This window comes from Oratosquilla oratoria, chromosome 5 (genome assembly GCF_046742065.1).
Source record: "Oratosquilla oratoria isolate Oo_2021 chromosome 5, ASM4674206v1, whole genome shotgun sequence".
In the NCBI taxonomy this organism is placed as follows: domain Eukaryota; kingdom Metazoa; phylum Arthropoda; class Malacostraca; order Stomatopoda; family Squillidae; genus Oratosquilla; species Oratosquilla oratoria.
The window spans coordinates 85,298,373-85,308,372 of NC_134781.1; the positions used below are offsets into that span (position 1 = coordinate 85,298,373).

Here is a 10,000-nt window from a genome sequence, read left to right on the forward strand (position 1 = left end):
GAAGTTGGCACTCGTTAAATGGCACTTTCCTGGTGTAACCTTTCACAGGACCTTTTCCTAAACACACTTTGCGTATCATCACACGGCTTGGCATCATTTCAGAGCCTTTGTTAACACTCAATGAGTCGACATTTTTTTTTTACAACACATTCCTGAACGCCTTTTTTTTTTAACTTCGTTTTCTATCCTCGAGGCCTTGGCATTACTTTAGGTCCCTAAGGGGCACCGTGCCGTGCTTGCCTGGCCTGGCACCCTGAGGCATGGTAGATCAGCATCGAGTTTGCTGCTTTCAAGTGGGCACCCTCACGAGGTAACAATCTCACCACCACACGGCTACGACCACAATCCACCACGGCACTTTTCTACCACATGATACTCAACCACTGCCTCGTGGAAGAGGGATTACACGATGCTAGGTCGCGGATTGTGTGTCACTGGCACTCACAGAACCCACTGGAGGAGGACACACACACTGCAGGAGGACACACACACGTCGGGGGTACGACCACTCAACCCTTTGAAGCACAGCTCGCCACTAAGCGAAGCGGGCAGTTTGCAGCTCGGCGCGGACGCGGACCTGCTCGAAGCGGTGGGGGGGGGGGGGTGGAGCTGCTGCCGTTCTTGCTGCCTCCGCCAACTGACCACCACTCCTCGCTTCTTCCACCACTGTACCCTCCACTTCCACCACCCTGACATCCTCCCCCCTCCTCCTCCTCTCCCTCCTCCTCCTCTTCTTCCTCCTCCTCCTCCTCCATCTTCTTCTTCACCGTACCCCTTTCTTTTCAAGTCATTAATTCATCTTCTTTTCAAAAGCTCTGCTCTTAAATCAGCCTCACGTCTGAATTTTACGGCAACGGCCCAGCCTTTCAAGTATTTTTTTCCCCTTTTTTATCTTTGACAACAAGGGCTTGAGGGAGTCTTTTCATGCTGTCACAGAGACCCTTGTATCATCGCCCCTTTCGAAAGCAAGACCATCCTTCCAATCTCATAGAGGGTCTTCCCCGACCTTCCGCTATTCCTCACGACGACATACTTCTTCATCATCCTTAGCACCTTTCCCTCTCCTCTCCCCACCTCTTCCTCTCCTCTCCCTCTCTTCTCATCACCTTCCTTGCTCCTTCCCAATCCACCTCTCCCTCTCTTCTCCTAACCTTCCTTCCTCCTTCCCAATCCACCTCTCCCTCTCCTCTCCCCACCTCTTCCTCTCCTCTCCCTCTCTTCTCCTAACCTTCCTCGCTCCTTCCCAATCCACCTCTCCCTCTCCTCTCCCTCTCCTCTCCCCACCTCTTCCTCTTCTCTCCTTCCCTTCTCCTAACCTTCCTTGCTCCTTCCCAATCCACCTCTCCCTCTCCTCTCCCCACCTCTTCCTCTCCTCTCCCTCTCCTCTCCTCATTTTCTTTGCTCCTTCCCAATCTACCTCTCCCTCTCCTCTCCCTCTCTTCTCATCACCTTCCCTACTCCTTCCCAATCCACCTCTACCTCTCCTCTCCCCACCTCTTCCTCTCCTCTCCCTCTCTTCTCATCACCTTCCCTGCTCCTTCCCAATCCACCTCTCCCTCTCCTCTCCCCACCTCTCCCTCTCCTCTCCTTCTCTTCTCATCACCTTCCCTGCTCCTTCCCAATCCACCTCTCCCTCTCCTCTCCCCACCTCTTCCTCTCCTCTCCTTTTCTTTTCATCACCTTCCCTGCTCCTTCCCAATCCACCTCTCCCTCCTCTCCCTCTCCTCTCCCCACCTCTCCCCTCTCCTCCCCAATCCACCTCCCCCTTCTGTCAATCCACCCGTCCTCTATTGCTATTGTACCTCACTCATTCTCCTGCCAATTCTTTCTCTACTCTCCCTCTCTCCCTCCCCATTCTCCTCGCCTCTTCCTACCTCATACCTCATACCGACCCACAATGCCTCGACAGTGACATTGACATGATGCCCAGGAATCTCTTTACCGCAATTTTCTTTTCTTTTCTGAAAACAAACATCGCGAAATGTTCACGGACAAACGGAAAACAACCCGACAGCTATATGTAACTCGCTGTCCGGATGTACAGGGCAAAGTTGATGGCATGGGTATATGCGAGGCATCAGATGCTTCGAGTAACTTTCCCAGCAATTTTAGATTGTTTTCTTGTTAATATCAGATATCTTACCCTCTGGTCCTCACCCTCCCCTCAACCCCTCAACCAACCCCCGAGCAACAGTCTTCCTAAAGACGCGTTTCTTGCTTCTGGTATGGCACTGTCATGCCACCACCTGCTGCTGCGGCGCAGGAGAGGAGAGAGAGGAGGAGTTCATCATAATAAAAACCGAGCGAGTGCAGGGCTTATCCTTCGAAACAAAAACAAAAAAAAGAGAGGAGAGAAAGAGAAAGACACACACACACACACACACACACACACACACACACACACACACACACACCACACACACACACATACACACACGCACACACACAGATAAATAGATAGATAGACAGAGAGAGAGAGAGAGTACAGAGAGAGAGAGAGAGAGGGGGGAGGGAGGGAGGGAAAGAGAGAGGCAGAGAGAAAGAGAGAGAGACAGAGAGAGACATAGAGAGAGAGAGAGAGGGGGGGAGGGAGAGAGAGGCAGAGAGAGACAGAGAGAGACATAGAGAGAGAGAGAGAGAGAAAGAGAGATAAAGAGAGAGGGGGGAGGAGGAAGGTGGGGGGTAGGAGGAAGGTGGGGGGAGGAGGAAGGTGGGGGGTAGGAGGAAGGTGGGGGGGAAGAGGAAGGTGGGGGGGAAGAGGCGGGTACATAATGCCAGCTGCGAGGTCAGAGACACCGGGGACGACCACCGCCACCAGCTAGCTGGCTGGCTAGCTAGCTGGCTGGCTGGCTGGCTGGCTGGTTGGCCCCACCACAGTGCAATGTGCGAGTATGTGTGCAGTATGTGTGCGTATGCGTGTGTTTGTGCATCTTGTGTGTACGTGTGTACGTGTGTGTGTACGTGTGTGTGTGTGTGTGTGTGTGTGTGTGTGTGTGTGTGTGTGTGTACGTGTGTGTGTACGTGTGTGTGTACGTGTGTGTGTACGTGTGTGTGTACGTGTGTGTGTGTGTACGTGTGTGTGTACGTGTGTGTACGTGTGTACGTGTGTGTACGTGTGTACGCGTGTGTGTGTGTGTGTGTGTGTGTGTGTGTGTGTGTGTGTGTGTGTGTGTGTGTGTGTGTGTGTGTGTGTGTGTGTGTCCGTCATTACACACACATGTGCGTGTCCCAACATTCTAACATTTTTCATCTTTTATCCCCGTTCTCGTGTCCTACTAAACACTATCTCCCCTGACCGTCTCAACACGAAGGGTAAAGGAGATGGGTTTCCGGTCTTAGCCACTGAGCGCCTCCTGGTGTAACCCTCCTTACCTTCACCGAAGGAATGAGAAGCACGATCTGCGTGCGGGGAGCCCACTATCGGGGTCAAGAAAGTACTCGACAAAAATTCTCTCTGCCTTTGACCTTTGACCCCAGGCGGGACCGTTAGTACCAGCCTCCCTGACCCCCTCAATACCACGGCCTGCCTGGCCTGAACTGGGTCTCGATCGGCTGCACCAGGACCCCCGCCCTCAAGCTGAATAAAATCACCTGAAGAAAGGCGCAAATAAGATCTATAAAGTGAACAACGGGAATGATTAAGTTGGCAACCATAGCCACAAGAATGTGGTAAGGATCCCTTCTCTGACCGAAGAAAACGGGTTGTTAAACTTCCTTGTTCCTGCAGTAACTACTATGAATCTATCATTTATGTTCATCTTTATCGGTTACTTTCGATGTATAAGAATTCTCCTCAGTAATTAATATAAATCGCCATATTTTACTGTAGACTTGCTGTCAAGTGCATTTCTGCGTCTAGCGAGGCAACAAACGGGGCTTGAAACCAATTCTCCTCGGATGCGGAAAAGAGAGACTTTCTTGCAATCAAAGCGAGACTTCCTGGGGTTTCAACTCAGAGATACAGCCCCCCTCTCCCCCCTTCCCCCCCCCCCGTCATGACGCGAGACTACATATCTTCGTCAATAAGAGTTTTCTTTTCATGTTGAATAAAATGGTTTGATCTCAACAGAAATCCATAAGTTCCGTCATTGTGCTGAAGAGGGGATGAGTGGCACTGGAGAGATGAGACGATAACAGAAAGAAGTGTTTATACTCGTAAGTTATCGTCACACAAGCGAATGAATTTAGCCTTCCCTTTACTATTTTCACATAACTTAGCCAATCTAATCACACTATGCACATCTACAAACTTTTACAGTCTATAATCCATAATAACGATAACTACACCAAGGTATAGTCGCAAAAAGAGGATAATAGTGAACACGTAACTTGTGCGTCATAGTACTCTAACAATGTGTGTGTATATATATACATATATATATGTGTGTGTGTGTGTGTGTGTGTGTGTGTGTGTGTGTGTGTGTGTGTGTGTGTGTGTGTGTGTGTGTGTGTGTGTGCGTGTGTGTGTGTGTGTGTATCTGTTGTCTTCCTCGTTTCCACCAGACAGCGACACCTCATGCCAACTCATGGTCTCCGCATCACAGATCCAATTAACACAATTACTTTGAAACAGACGACCATGTATGTACACCACTGGTCAGGTTTTGAACCAGACCAGGGCTTCCACTGCGCATACATGCCGCTTGTTTCCACAAATTCCATATATCTTTTCTGTACAACATTTTCCCGCACAGTGTGGTGTAATTTCTTGCGCTAAAAACTATTACAAAGAGCATAGCAACATGTCCTCTTTCTGGACCGAAATTCCTCTGTCGGCATGCTTTGCTACTGTAATCAGTTGCAACACATATACATATACATATACATACATATATATATATATATATATATATATATATATATATATATATATATATATATATATATTTATATATATATATATATATTAATATAATAACACTAATAATAATAATAATAATAATAATAATAATAAAATAATAATAATAATAATAATAATAATAATAGTAATAATAATAATAATAATAATAATAATAACAATAATGATAATAAAGAAGTCAAATACATAGGACGACTAAAATTTTCATCGACTATACTGTAGTCAACCTATCTAAATGATAGCATGTATATTAGATTTTTAAATGTACATTATCACATTACTATTCCTTTCACTCGTTCCAGTGCTCCCCTCAAGTGAATGAAATAATCTAGCGTTAGTTATAATAAAACATCTGAAGTGCAGAATGAATATAATTAAAATTAAATGTATTTTTTTTTTAGTTCTGCATAAAGAGTTACCATTTGGATATGATGAATACATGAATTCCTTTCCTTGATCCATGAGTTTGCACCACTGGTGATAACAGAATCGTTTAGTCAGATTAAACAAACAAGGTACTCCAGAACGGAACGGATTGAGTATCAATCAATCAATCAATTCATCCATCCTGTGTCCACTGCTTAACAAAGGCCTTCTTCACAGCATTCCATGATGCACACGACCGCGCCAACCTCTGCCACGTCACTCCTGCAAACTTCTCAATCTCATCTCTCCAGCTCCTGTCTTGTCTCCCTCATACAAACATGATTCAGGGATCGAACTCGAACCATTCTGTCACCAGGCGATTCTACCCAGCTAGGGGTTTCCTCCCCACCTCTGGTAGTGAAAGTGCAACAGCGCATCAAACGCAACAAATGCATTGTTGACCAAACAATGAGCGTGATGCCAGCTGTGTACACACACAGACACACACACACACACACACACACACACACACACACACACACACACACACACACACACACACACACACACACACACATACACGTCTGCAACCCTCACCACCCTCGGTGCATGTGTGAGCAGACCTTCCCGCCCACCGCTAGATGGTGGGGTGGTACCGTGCTCGACCGTCGATTCGAGCCTCGCCCGGGGCTGAAAATTTCAGCATCGTCGCATTGCAACTCGGCACTACAACTCTGTTGGGCAATTTTTTATTATTATTATTATCATTATTCACCATGGTCTTGGATCACGTGTTGGACTCGTGATCGACAGCTATTTCCCTTCCGGAAGAGAGGTCAGAGCTCGTGTGTGTGTGTGTGTGTGTGTGTGTGTGTGTGTGTGTGTGTGTGTGTGTGTGTGTGTGTGTGTGTGTGTGTGTGTCTGTGTGTGTGTGTCTGTGTGTGTGTCTGTGTGTGTGTGTGTGTGTGTGTGTGTGTGTGTGTGTGTGTGTGTGTGTGTGTGTGTGTGTGTGTGTGTGTGTGTGTGTGTGTGTGTTTAAGGTCACAGCATTACCCATAGATCTGACCATATATGAGCTCTGAGCTCTCGTTCGGGAGGGTATTAACTGCCTTTCATGAGTCCAACACGTGATTCAGGACCGTGGTGAAACCATTATTCCCATCCTGTGTTTCTCATCCTCCCCACATGTTGCACGTAGCATACAGATATATTCGTGGCCTGTATGTTGGATATTAGGGGTCTGTAATGAGAGTCACATGAATAAACAACTGTGTGTGTGTGTGTGTGTGTGTGTGTGTGTGTGTGTGTGTGTGTGTGTGTGTGTGTGTGTGTGTGTGTGTGTGTGTGTGTGTGTGTGTGTGTGTGTGTGTGTGTGTGTGTGTGTGTGTGTGTGTGTGTGTGTGTGTGTGTGTGTGTGTGTGTGTGTGTGTGTGTGTGTGTGTGTGTGTGTGTGTGTGTGTGTGTGTGTGTGTGTGTGTGTGTGTGTCTGTGTGTATGTGTGTGTGTGTGTGTGTGTGTGTGTGTGTGTGTGTGTGTGTGTGTGTGTGTGTGTGTGTGTGTGTGTGTGTGTGTGTGTGTGTGTGTGTGTGTGTACACACGCTGGTGCACATACGTTTACACGACTGTGCTTTGGAGAATGCTGTGTTCTGCCATCCTTCCTTCCCGAATTCACCCAACTGACTTAAACAATCCATGACACCTTATCCAAAACATTTACAAACACAGTGATGATAAACAAGAAAGGTCTTGAATTGCCAAATGCTCTATGAATAACCTATGTATTATTTTCAACACCCTTCACACCCTTTATAACACTGCAAGGCTATTTTGTATATCTCTATATCACCCTTTTTGGCACCTTTCTTGGCACCCTTCGTTAGAGAAAGGGTGATACCCAATCTCAAAGAACCCCGTCTGTACCATATGGTACTATTATTTCTATCATAGTTACCACCAGACTATTTCATTCGGCACAGCGGGACCTCTTACGTACTGAATAGTTTTATTAGCTTGATATCTTATCCTCTTATCGTCTGGTTATATAACCCCTGATCCATCAATGATATGTACGGTCCAAACCGTTCAATAAGTAGTTTTGCTACCGCCTACAAAGACCCTCTCACAAAATCCGTTAATTTCCGTTCGAAAACTGTAACCGTTTCCAACGACTTTAACGGTCTGGCCGACATGGATGCCAGACGCCGCTAAGCGAACAATACGTTTTCAAAAAACTGTCAGGCTGCAAGCGAGAAGCCGGACGCCACTGTATATGGACGATACAGTTTCGAAACACTGACAAGACTATTTTGGACCACTGAAGACGCAAGTCTTCTGTCATCCTCACTTTGCGAGCTCCCCCTACAGGGGCCTCCCTCAGGAATGCATAATGGACTCCTGGGGTCACGTGACACCCGGTCATGGTGCACATGTCGTGACGTTGCAGAAACAAGAATCGCGGTGCAGAAAAAGGAAAGAAAACAGCGGAGGGAGGCAAAACCGGGAGCCGAGAGCCATCATCCCTATCGCTCCATCGGAGACGCCCTAATGAACACCAATGATGCCAACATAAGCCTCGGGTCCATGTGAACGACACATATCCAGTATCGACTAACTGCCGCACACTTCAAAGGAGCTTTCTCTGCCTCCTTCTCTTACTCTTTCTCTTCCCTCTCTCTTCTTTCTCCTCGACCTCTGCTACAACTACTACTACTACCATTACTGCTACTATTAAAAAAAGAATGACAATGGCAGATACCTGATACTTATCATCATATCAAAACAAAGAAGCTTAGCACTGAAGAAGAAAAAGGTATATCAATGATATCCTACTACATACTACCATATCATATGAGACCATACCATTAAAATCAAAGAATGAATAAAGAAATTAATAAAGAAATGAATTAGTGAATACATACAGGTGTATATATATATATACATATATATACATATATATATATGTATATATATACATATATATACATATATATATATATATATATATATATATATATAGATAGATAGATAGATAGATAGATAACACAACACAACCCACTAACTTCCTGCAGATAATTAATCTAGGCAAAGCTTCCTGTGCACCTGTGAAATGACCTACATGTATTCCTTCAACACCTGCTCAACGCACTTACATACATATAACCTAAATCACGAAACATCTGCGCACCCAAGTACAGACGGTGCATCAAGTCCTGTCCCTCTTCCCATAACATTTCGTTCGCGAGATTCAGCAGCTTTCGTTCTTGACCGAAGCCTTTCACGAAACAGACACTTTATACTGCATCTGTACATATATCACTCCATATTCGTACATTTTGTGTGACGACCTGATCTGGGATTGCATTATATGTACATATAATCACCCATGCACCAAAATACGGCGTGATATGTTGATTTGATATGGTTTAACGTCACAAACTCCCCCCATTGGAAGGCTAGGACGGTGCCCCTCACAGAGGGCTTTGTACCGTGGAATTTAATGAACGATAACCTGTGGTTCAACTTCGCCGGTGGCAGGATTCGAACCGCCATCCCTCTCGACCTTCGCCGCAAGTAACGACGCCCTAACCCGCTCAGCCAGCGATATGTAAAATAGTAAAATGAAAATAAATCAAAAGACAATTGGACAACAGAAATACATAAATAAAGTGTTCCCATTTACTATACATTATACATATGGTGGGAAGTATTCCAGTCCAAAATCATTTGCTGGAAGGGAGACTCTTGTGATGGTCATTCACAAGAAATCTGGACAAAATGCGACTGGAAAAAGAGCTCCAGGCAATCCCCAGTGGGTCATAAAGAATATACGAGCTAATATCTGGAGACAGTATTCTTTCATAACCAAGCGTAAGGTACATAACCACAACCAAAACAGGAAATGCACTCACAAACACAAACCCTATACAAACCCTAGTATGTAAAGTATTCACACTCAACCATACATTTAACCCCTTCGTTCCCTAGTGGGTTCCACGGAAATTAATCAATGAGTAAAAAAAAAAAAAAAAAGTATGGACAAGGCGAATACTGTAACATGTATAATAATTTCCTTCAACCTATCGAGCAGCGCGCTTTTATTCAATTTTATTTTATTGTATTTTATCTTATTCTATTTCACCCCCCTGGCGGTGATGAGTTAAACGTATCTTGACCATTTACCTACACTTTGCTCGAGTTGAACTAACTTTACTCTACCCTAATCTAGGAAGCAGAACAACCCCTTCTGGCTGCCTCCCTGTGATTTTATTCAGCTGTGGGAATACCTTTAGTAGACAGCGAACACAGAGGCAAACACATCCACATACTCCAAACGCGAGTGCGAGTCGACAGAAGGGAGAACAAGGAAAACACAAAAGGAATATTAAGATAAAAGAGAAGGAGACGTGGAGCGAACGAGACGGATAATGGCCGTCTCAGCGTAGGAAGTAAAACATACTTCGTAAACACGAGAGAGATCGACAGAAACACAAGAGAATGAAAATAACAGAATTAGAAAGAGAAAATGAAAAAACTAAAATAAAAAAAAAATTGGAGGATGAGACATTGAAGGGGGAGAGCTCCAAACGGAGAGGAAACAAAAGAGGAAGTTGGCCGTGAGGCAATAAAGGGGACTCGAACTGAGGGAAAGGAAAGGCGCAAATGGAAAACGAAGGGCCTAAATGGGAAGAAGAGAGAGACGAGAACAGAGACAAGACAAACAGACGAGGGGAAGGTAAAGAAGAATCAGTGAAGGATGGAATGAGTAAATGTGAACAC

The 10,000-nt window shown here is 45.4% G+C and overlaps 1 protein-coding gene across 7 annotated transcripts in view; it reads right to left on the reverse strand.

Moving 5' to 3' along the window:
* Nucleotides 1–10,000, reverse strand: part of Eip63E (cyclin dependent kinase Eip63E) — a 1,395,216-nt gene that overhangs the window by 1,133,425 nt on the left and 251,791 nt on the right. The window contains exon 1 of one of the 7 annotated variants that reach the window (XM_076185575.1): nucleotides 446–536. The exons of 4 other annotated variants lie outside the window; for them this stretch is intronic. The gene's annotated coding sequence lies outside the window, so the exon portion shown is untranslated. Of the gene's footprint in view, nucleotides 1–445; nucleotides 537–10,000 lie in introns of those variants that run through there. 2 more of the 7 variants (XM_076185576.1, XM_076185577.1) reach the window with 2 other exon arrangements.